Source organism: Triticum aestivum, chromosome 7B, assembly GCF_018294505.1.
Source record: "Triticum aestivum cultivar Chinese Spring chromosome 7B, IWGSC CS RefSeq v2.1, whole genome shotgun sequence".
NCBI classification, from domain to species: Eukaryota; Viridiplantae; Streptophyta; class Magnoliopsida; order Poales; family Poaceae; genus Triticum; species Triticum aestivum.
The window spans coordinates 118,707,355-118,717,661 of NC_057813.1; the positions used below are offsets into that span (position 1 = coordinate 118,707,355).

A 10,307-nucleotide genomic window follows, 5' to 3' on the forward strand; every position below is an offset into this window, starting at 1 on the left:
GTGGTTGCCCCTATCTTTGCTAGCAAAAAATTCCGCACTAAATAGAGATACTACTTGTGCATGCAAAACTCTTAAACCCAAATCTTGTTTAAGAGTCCACCATACCAACCTATGGATTGAGTTAGATCCTTCAAGTAAGTTGTCATTGGTGAAAAAGGGCAATAAAAATTGCTTCTAAAAGTGTAAGATCATTTAGTGTAAGGGAAAATTAAGCGTTGTATGAACTTGTGATGGCGAAGAATAAAAGCAACGAACTGCATAATAAAGGTTGCCATCATAAGGGGCAATATAACATGACGTTCTCTTGCACTAAGGGGTTGAGCATACAAACACAAAGCGCATGGAAACCTCTGCTTCCCTCTGCGAAGGGCCTATCTTTTACGTTCATGTATTTACTTTCATGCAAGAGTCAAAGTTCTTCTCTCTATTCCTTTTTATTTTCTCCTTTGACAAGCATCATGTGGTGAGGAAAGATCTAGGCACATATATCCAGTTGAATATGGGTAGCATGGGTTATTATTGTTGGCATCACCCTTGAGGTGAATACGTTGGGAGGCGAAACTATAAGCCCCTATATTTCTATGTGTCCGGTTGAAACATTTTGCTCATGTGTACGCGGTGAGTGTTGACAATCAAAGAAGACTAAATGATGGTTGAGTATGTGGACTTGCCTAAAGGCTCTGATACGTGACCCTTCGTGAAAATATGATCTCTACTCCTAATGGAGCAGTTGATGAATAGTCCGCGTGGTTTATTTTCGTTGGTTTTTTTCGTCATCCTCCCACCTTCATTTTATTTTCGTTGGTTATTTTTCGTCTGGTTTTTTTACCTCCCCACGGTCGATGCGCTCACAGGCAGCCCGCTCCCACAATCATCGCCACCCACCCACGACTCCCTCACCCTGGCTAGGGTTCCTAGCCCCTCGTCCTCAGCCACCGCTGCATGTTCCTCGCTGGCCTCGCCCGGGCGCCTCCCGGACCTCGCCGGGAGAATCCAGCCAGCGCCGTTCTGATCTCCTCCTTAATCCCTCGCCCCCATCCTCCTACTCAAGATGTCACCGTCGCCTCCCTCGCCCGCGGCCATGATGACCGATCTGGCGGTGGCGCCGCAGATCACCCTCTGGTCCATGGCCTCGACGGTGACGACGTAGCCCGCGCCCGCGTTCTTCCTCCCCCATCTCATCTCCTCTCCGGTCACTATAGAGGAACCCCGTTTCGCGCCGCCACCATGGTTGCCTGCAGCGAGCAGCAGAGGACCTAGCCGCCGCGTCCGACCGCAACCGCCGCCTGAAACCCTAGCCCCTCCTTCCAACTGCAGGTCAAGCCAGCAGGGTCCCCTCCAAGAAGAGCATTTGATGCGTGAGTGCATCCCCTTCTCTTCTTCTTCTTCTTCTTCTTCTCGATTTGATGTGTGCGTGCGTGCTGTTGTGTGCAGGCCCGACTCATCTCTGCTTGTGCACAACAAGGAAGGCCATGGACCGCTAACCTGCTCGACCTGCTCGACCTCCTCCTCACGCTGCCTCGGCCTCCCGGCCCTTGTCGTCGTTGGTCGCCCTCCACGGGTTCTGACGTGCCGTCGCCAACCACCAGAGATGCCACCTCCTCAACGCACGATATAACCACATTTACGTGCAATATGCAACAACTGTTTTCTTTGCTTCAGTATTTTTGTGTCTCTGGCAAAGTTAATCATCATATTCATGTCATTTATTTAGGAGGGATCCCAATTACTGACTGCATCAGGCGACCAATCTGTGAGTACAGCATGATCCATCAATTCATTTAATTTCTCATAACACCAATTATTCTCGTTTTTTTGCATAATCTCACTGTAGTTGCTTGTACTGTATCAGGTAAAGATATGGAGCATGGAGAATAAGAAATGCCTTGGTGTGCTGTCAGGGCACACTAGAAGTGTGAAGTCACTGACATGCCATTCTTCAAATCCTGGTCAGTTGTATATCAGCACTTGTTTAGCTTAGCTTGGGACATGTCTGCATAAGCTCGTGAACTCGAATTCAAGTAGGTTATTGTTTATGCAGATCTTATTATTTCTGGTTCAAGAGACGGTTCTTTTGCACTTTGGGATCTAAGATGTGACCCCCAAACCCCAAATGGTCATGGTGAAGCATGACTCATGTATGTTATCTAATGGCTACTGCAATCTAAATGCTCCTTTTAATTGCAATCACCAAATATTCGTAGCAATATAGCATCTTTAACTGAATTCGTAGCAATATAGCATCTTTGCATGTTAGATCTTCTGCTTTTGTCAAAGAAGCGCACAGTCCCACTCGAAGGAATCGGATAAGGTCTTGAGCAAAGGTATTGAATCTACATAGAATCCTTTTGCTGGTGACTGTACACTCCCTTGGGTTCATTTGCTTATATTGGTCATCTTTAGGGAGCTTCGACGAGCATCACATCAGTTCTGTATCTAAAAGATGACCTCTCCATTGCTACTTCTGGAGTGCGAGCTGTTGGTGTTCATCGTGTTAGGAAGATGGGTGTATAACTCGTGGATCTTGGGGACAAGCGAATGGATCTTGGGTCGTGGGGACAAGCGGATGGTGTTCGTCGTGTTAGGAAGATGGGTGTATAACTCGTGGAGTGCGAGCTGTTGCGTGGCGACGCTCGGCTGCATTCGTTGATCTGACTGTCTGTCATCGTGCAGGTGTCGAATTGTTGATGGAGGCTTCAGGCCGTCCTTCTCAAGGAGATGAGGCTGGCCATTAAGGATCTGGGGTGAAGGTCATGTTATCTCTTCTCGTGGCTCTACTGCCCACTGCTTCCACTGCTGATATTTTGAGCTCTTTGATCAGAGCAAGCACCATGGGAAGGTGAAGTTTTGAAACTAACTTGATATATTACCCCTTCAGTTCTTCTATACTTTGTACGACAATGCAATTTAGTCCTTACATGTAAACAATGTTACCCCTTACAGATGAAATTGTAGCAAACCAAGCCAACATAATCTATGTCCCTTTAGGAGGCGAGTGGATGCCGGTATAATATCTATGCAGTGCATTTTTGGATTATGTAGAAACTTCCAATTATTTACAATGAGTACGGGACACAAACCGATGTGCTTGGTCTGTGCTTTGTGTTTCTATCACAACCTATTTTAGATGGCGCCATGATGAATGTTAATTTATTAGAGGAGAATCAATCAAGCCATTTTACGTGCGAAATAAGTTTTTAACAACCATATTCCACTTAATGATGATTTGATAACCGATTTATGGTTTATTCTACTTTAATTAGGAAAGATGTTGGGGGCGTGAACTGTCCCGACAATGACACTGTTGCCTGCTGACTATGTGCAGGACTACCTGGCTGGACCTCTATCTCAATGGTAAGTTTCTCTCTTTTTCTATCTTCTGGTCTCCTTGTGCATTGGCATGGCAACTTCTGACATGGGATTCTTGTGTAGTCAGAAAATTAGGAACCTGAAGGGAAAATGGAAGGCGCCTTTGATGGACATTCAGCCCGGGTAACCTCATCTTGCCCACTACTGTACATTCATACTTCTTTTCATTTATCTCTTCTCCTCAATAGAGGGGAACATCAAATCTCATATGATTTTGCCCTTGTTTGTGCAGAGTACAAGGATGATCCCTACATCTATACTTTTGATATGCTGAAGCACATTGGCATTGAGCCAAGGCAGGTTAGTGCTGCACAAATTCTGTTAAATGTAGTTGGCACATCTATAACTCGTTCCCCGTCCCTGTTGCGCGGCGGCGGCACAGATGTAGGGCAGCGGTGGCGGGTGCATATATAGGGAAGCAACAGCGGGTACAACCGTCTTAGGGAGATCCTCTTCTCATATCATGCCCAGTTGTTACTCCTCCATTCGCTCGCCTCTCACCATATGTTCTACAATAGTGCGGTGGTGGCGGGTACAGGCGCAGCGCGATGACCTTTCGGCGCACCGGCTCTAGGATGACCAGGGGCTTGGTAGCTGGGTCCGACATCCCTATGGTGGACAGAGCTGATGGCGTATGGAAGTGGCCGGTGGTGGGCAGGGAACAATGTGGCCCCGTCGTCGTCCTCTTCGTTCAGCTTGACATGACCGTTGTTCAGCTGAAGACAAGATTACATGGGGACGATTAAAACTGGGGCATGAATGCACAATACATATGTGATGTGATTTTTCTAAATGGAATTAATTTTGTATAGCTTGCATCCCTTTCTTCTGTTAGTAGTTTGTAAATAACATGAATCCAGTTTTATACATAAGCAAGTGGTAGCCAAGTGGTCTGGTGTTACATCTGTGAAGAACCTGCTTGAATGCATATGGCCTGGATGCCTAGGTGTACTTCACCCTAACTTCACCCCAAATCTGGAGAACTCACGTACCCAAATTTCCATCATGCCATGAATGTTAGATGCCTATAATGCTTTGGGAGCTGGGCGGATATGTGTTTCATGATTTGTTTTTTTCCTGGAAGGCAGATCTTGTAAGTTATTCTGTCTTTCAACCTGTGCGTAGCATTTTGATGTAAGTGTTTTGGTTCTCTCAATCTATGTGTAGCACGTTGTGTTTGTACTTCAAGCTGGCAGAGTACAGATCACTTTCATGGTCCAAATTACTAGCATCAATCGAATCATGGTTAGTCATTCCAGTTTTAGCATCTTGGTGCCTAATTACTCTCTAATATTATTTATTTTATCATATATGATGAGTAATATTTCCTTACTTTTTTTGTAGGACACAAGATTTCAGTACCCTGTAATAATCTCTTAGGTGACTTTTGGACAAGTACACGCCCAGATTTTTGGGATTAATAACACCGGTGAGTTAATATGATAGTATTGACATTTTTGGTACCTGTCTAAGTTTCTGGAAGATTAGTCTGCTTTTAAAAATATATGATATAGCATACAAAATTGTTTACTCTTGTTTAGGGAAGCAGGGATATATAATACACACATCATATTTAAGAACTATGCTTTGCTCAGGTCTCTTGATATTTTCTAAACACAAAAATTAATTGCTCGGCACCGAGCATGATAGTATATAATAAGGTAGGCAAGTTTCTTATCAGTCTATCAGCCATTTGCAAATCTGGACATGATCGGCATTCAGTTCAGTTGTGGGCAATAGTTACCATTTAGTTCCGTTCTGGGTTCCATTAGTTCAATTATGGGCAATAGTGGCTATTTAGTTCAGTTCATGTTCAGTTCTGGGTTCCATTAGTTCAATTATGGGCAATAGTGGCCATTTAGTTCAGTTCATGTTCAGTTCTGGGTGCCAGCAATAGTTGTCATCTATTTTAGTTCAAGTTTAGTTTTTGGTGCCATTTAGTTCAGTTCAGTTAGGAGCAACAATTGACATTCAGTTCAGTTAAGAGTTCTGCATATGTACTTCTATCGAATTCTGCACTTGCACAAAGCTTACTGGAACACTCATTTGGTCATAACATTCAAGCAAAAAAACATTTTCCATTACATCTCTTTCCACACATGTACAAGTAGTAACTGCAATTCCTTTTTAGTCATAAGATCCAGTCATAACAACAATAGTTAGTGATCACAATTTTGCATGTCATACTAAATTCAACTAACATCAATGACTTAGTTGGACGCTTTCTGCACTTTAAACATTTTAGAATGGTTGTTTAGGATCAGCAACTCATTAGGCGGCGGTGGCATAGGCGGTGGCATAGTTGGACGCTTTGGAATTAGTTGTTCGACTGAGATGTGTTGGACAAAGATATTGCCGGTTCCTCTGAGTATGCTTGACTTGTATAATGTGATTTTCATTTTCTGATGTTTAGAAACATGCGAGGTGTGTGTGTGTGTGGGGGGGGGGGGGGGGGGGGGGTCTTTGCTTTACTTTGATTTTATATACCTCAATATATTTTTACATATGTTGCGATCGCAAAAATATTATCAACAAAAAATATTGAAATACTCAAAAATAAAATTACTACTTCCAAATATTTGACTGATTAGTCACCAAAAAAATAAGATCGAAAGCATATTTCTAATTAATAAGGTTGACAAGATATGCATTGCTACGCAGTTAGTAACTAATATGAGAATGGTAATTGGGAGCCGGATGCGCCCTTGACGTGGAGATAGTCGGTACCACAAGAATAAATAATTCATTGGTAAAGACGGTCGGTATTGTTGCGTGTTGTGCATGACCAGTGTTAAACCTCTAAAATATGTATGCCCCCTTGGAACGCACGGGCAATTAACAAGACCACTACTACAGCAGATTGTATCTGGAATTTTAAGAAGCCTTCTTCTATTTGCAGGACACCAGACTCTAAACATGGGTCAAGCTGGAGCGACTCAATATGCAGCTTGAATTCTGGTACACTATATGAGTGATTCAAATTTGCTCAAGGTTAACAATAGCTGGCATGGAGCCAACCGGCGGAAGGACTCTTGATGCTAAAGTTTACAATCCTCCCAACAACCAGTTCTTGCCACGGACACTGAATGTTGTGACGTCAATTTGGAAGCCACGGGATGGATCCCTTTCAGAGCGATCTAGACGCCCTCGATGCCTCGACAACTTCACGGGCGTCTGAAGTGTAAACTGACATCATACTTATAACTAGTCAGTTTAGCGATAAACCCTACATTTTAGTTTTTTGCTAGGTGTCCTATATGCACTTTTAATTTTTTATAGGTGTGGATAACTTCTTGAAAGCTAAATCAGCCCATATTGTATGTGATTTTCCGTGAGGCAGACTAAATTGGCATCTTGAGGATTCATGCTTCATGTATCATACAAGTGATCCATTCATAGCTTCATCTGTTGCGCTCTTACATATTGTATTCTGCTATAGAGTATAAATAGTACTCTTCCTTGGAGTTGAATCCATGTATCATGATTTTTGGTCGATACAGTCCTATAGTTCCCGACAAGAAAAGGACTTTGGTTGTGGCTAACTGGGTTCTCTCTGCCTCTCACAAGTTTTGTTTATTACTATACTACTATTATTTAGTTAGATAACTTGGACTGTCTAATAGGAGTTCTTACTCACTGCTAGAGATGCTAACTGATTCTCTCCGGCTCTCACAAGTTTGTCCTTGTGTTATCTCTTATTCAGGGTAAAAATAATGCCCAGAACAAAGAAACTATGTATTGTACTATACTCATTATTGTAATTAAAGATTATCTTCAAAATTGATCATCACCTGGGATGCTACCAACTTGTAGGGTTGATGACACATTAAATTGCCATATTTCATTTCCCTCTTCTTCACATGTTACAAATATATCTTTAACAATAGAGTTTAATATTTGTGTTTTCACAGGTAGGAGGAGACAGGTAAGATCAGTCACCAGTGATGGAGTCATGAGGTTGTTGACATCGTGCTAAATGTTGGTGTAGGGCCAAAGGAGAAGATATGGTGCAAAATTCTTGAGCTTGACATTATGGTACAATATAAATTTGAGTATTCTTGCCCATCATAGCGGTCTATAGCCTATATCACATTGCAAAATTCCATGAACAGTTGGTCCACATTATTTGTTTGTTATATTGTTCATGCCCAAGCATGGACGCAGGTGGATGTGGGCGCCAGGGCCGCCACCAAGGATGTAGGGGTCGCGCCACAACGGGCGAGGATGCATTGGGCATGCCAAAACTGACGAGGACACATGAGCCGCACTCCAGCCTTAGTGTTTTTCCTAATTTCTTTAGGCACACGAGGTTGATTTAATATTCACATGTATGCTGAAATTATGACACCAAAGAACCAGCAATGGAGTTATATGAAATTTCTCCCGAGAGCTATACTACCATTCTTTTTAGTATTGACTAATTCCCATGAGTTGCCCCAAAATTGTAAATATGAATTTGGATGATTCATTGGTCCTCATCAAAATAGCAACATGAAATAACCCTCCATATATTTGTTGGATTTTAAATTCACCCTTTCAACTCAACTGAATTTTTTATTTCTACAGTATTTAGTGACTTTTACATCCTGTTTTGCACGCTATGGGGAATGATTCTAGGTATTTATGAAGTAGTCCTCATTAGGTGGACTGGGTGAAAATCGAGAAGCATGATTGTATTTAAGCTCTTAGCAATTTAGAATATCAATATTTTCGGGCTGCCTTGCAATATTTCAGAAAATAATATTTTTAGGGACATTTTATATTGCCTCACCTTGAATTAGGCTTATTGTTCTACTGATGAGACTTGAAAGTTCTCACAATGTGCTAAGGACCACCCTCACATTTCGGTTTATTCACCCTTAAATTTCTATAACGAGAGCTTAAATGCATTATTTTCTTTGGTTTTACCATGAAAGGAAAAAAAGAAAGAGAAAAGGTAGTCCGCCCTGACGTGCCAAGTTGTCCGGACATGTCCTGACCCAATTCCCTCCCTACATATGGTCTAGGTTGGGGGTTTGCGAATAGCCTGGACATATGACGATAATTTGAGGGTCCAATTAGATGGTGTTATAGACTTCTCTTCTCCTTAATCCAACTATATATTTTCAAGTTTGCTAACATGGAAAAAATGTTGTAAACTTGTGACCACATATTCTCTGGGCACGTTGTAGCCTTGTTATTCACAATTGATGTTGCTCGTGATTCACCCTTATATTTGAGCTTAAAGTCTCCGCTTGGATTATGTTTGGTCCCTAAATACCCTCGTGAAATGATACAGACTCTAGCCGTTTTTTTTGCATGGTAATACGTGTCTCTTTATATCATAAGGATCATAGTACAAGGCACGTACAAACTGAACTGGCAAAACTAAAAAGACAGCAAATCGCTAGCCTTTGCACAAAGGAACAACAACCAAGAAGTAAAATTACAATCAAGACCGAAGAAACCTCTGAACTTGACACCAACATCCGTCACCAGCCTCTGGAACCACCATAGCAGCCACCAACGGAAAAAATGACGAATCACCTTCACACCCGAGCTAGAAGCAGCTCCATCGCTGATATGCAGCTTTGCGGACCTCCAAGGTGGCGCTGCAGCCGGTATTATACATGTGTATACTGAATCCGAATGAAAAATCTTACACCGATTCCAACCGGGCCCCGAGTGTCTGCTGAATTAGGCTTTTTCTTTAGTTGACAGTGGAATAGGAGGTTGCTTTCTTCCCTTTTATGTCACAATTTATACTACAACACACATTTCCTTTTGAGTATTATGCGAGTTCCTTTTGAGCCGACACACCAAATGTGAAGTTACACAACTCCAACCAAACTGAAGAAAATCATCAATGCAATTTTTGTACCACCTTTATTTTTGTGCATCAGACATGATGCATTTTTTGTACCACCTTCTTTGTTTTGTGCATCAGATATGATAAGTCTTTCTATTTATATGATTGAATTATTATATTTATCAAAATACAATGCAAATTATTTTTTAATCTGTGTTACCGACTACCTTTTTTATCCATGTAAAATTTGCCATGCAACCAGTATAAAATTTAAAAAGTCCGTGGCAACGCACGGGCAGTCTACTAGTGAATTGTAGTTGCAAAGTTGACTGAGAAGATAGTTTGTTGGTTTCCAATAGAGTTTATCCTTTATACTTCGATGTTGTGACGAATTGTCACTTATGTTGGAAATATGCCCTAGAGGCAATAATAAAATGCTTATTATGATATTTCCTTGTTCATGATAATTGTCTGTTGTTCATGCTATAATTGTATTAACCGGAAACCGTAATACATGTGTGAATACATAGACCACAACATATCCCTAGTGAGCCTCTAGTTGACTAGCTCGTTGATCAACAGATGGTCACAGTTTTCTGACTATGGACAATGGATGTCATTGATAACAGGATCACATCATTAGGAGAATGATGTGATGGACAAGACCCGATCCTAAGCATATCCCAAGATCGTGTAGTTCGTTTGCTAAAGCTTTTTCAATGTCAAGTATCATTTCCTTAGACCATGATATTGTGCAACTCTCGGATACCATAGGTATGCTTAGGGTGTACCAACCGTCACAACGTAACTGGCTGGCTGTAAAGGTGCACTATAGGTATTTCCAAAAGTATCTGTTGGGTTGGCACAAATCAAGACTGGGATTTGTCACTCCGTATGACGGAGAGGTATCTCTGGGCCCACTCGGTAATGTATCATCATAATGAGCTCAATGTGACTAAGTAGTTAATCACATGATCATGCATTACGCAACAAGTAAATTGACTTGCTAGTAACAAGATTGAACGAGGTATTGGGATACCGACAATCGAATCTTGGGCAAGTAACATACTGATTGACAAAGGGAATTGTATACGAGATTGCTTGAATCCTCGACATTGTGGTTCATTCGATGAGATCATCGTGGAACATG

General features: G+C 41.8%; 1 long non-coding RNA gene across 17 annotated transcripts; it reads left to right on the forward strand.

Annotated features, from left to right (window-relative positions):
• The first annotated feature begins 849 nt into the window (after positions 1 to 849).
• On the forward strand, positions 850 to 7,861 carry LOC123156039 (uncharacterized). 17 transcript variants are annotated; one of them, XR_006477804.1, is made up of 13 exons: positions 850 to 1,358; positions 1,435 to 1,753; positions 1,853 to 1,949; positions 2,042 to 2,324; positions 2,404 to 2,839; positions 3,264 to 3,354; positions 3,433 to 3,492; positions 3,602 to 3,669; positions 4,537 to 4,614; positions 4,714 to 4,798; positions 6,269 to 6,576; positions 7,281 to 7,404; positions 7,534 to 7,861. It is a non-coding gene; the product is annotated as an uncharacterized lncRNA (long non-coding RNA). The 17 variants fall into 17 exon arrangements; XR_006477803.1 differs by having other exon boundaries at positions 7,281 to 7,861; XR_006477802.1 differs by lacking the exons at positions 7,281 to 7,404; positions 7,534 to 7,861 and adding an exon at positions 2,944 to 3,005 and having other exon boundaries at positions 3,752 to 4,614; positions 6,269 to 6,773.
• The last annotated feature ends 2,446 nt before the right edge of the window (positions 7,862 to 10,307 follow it).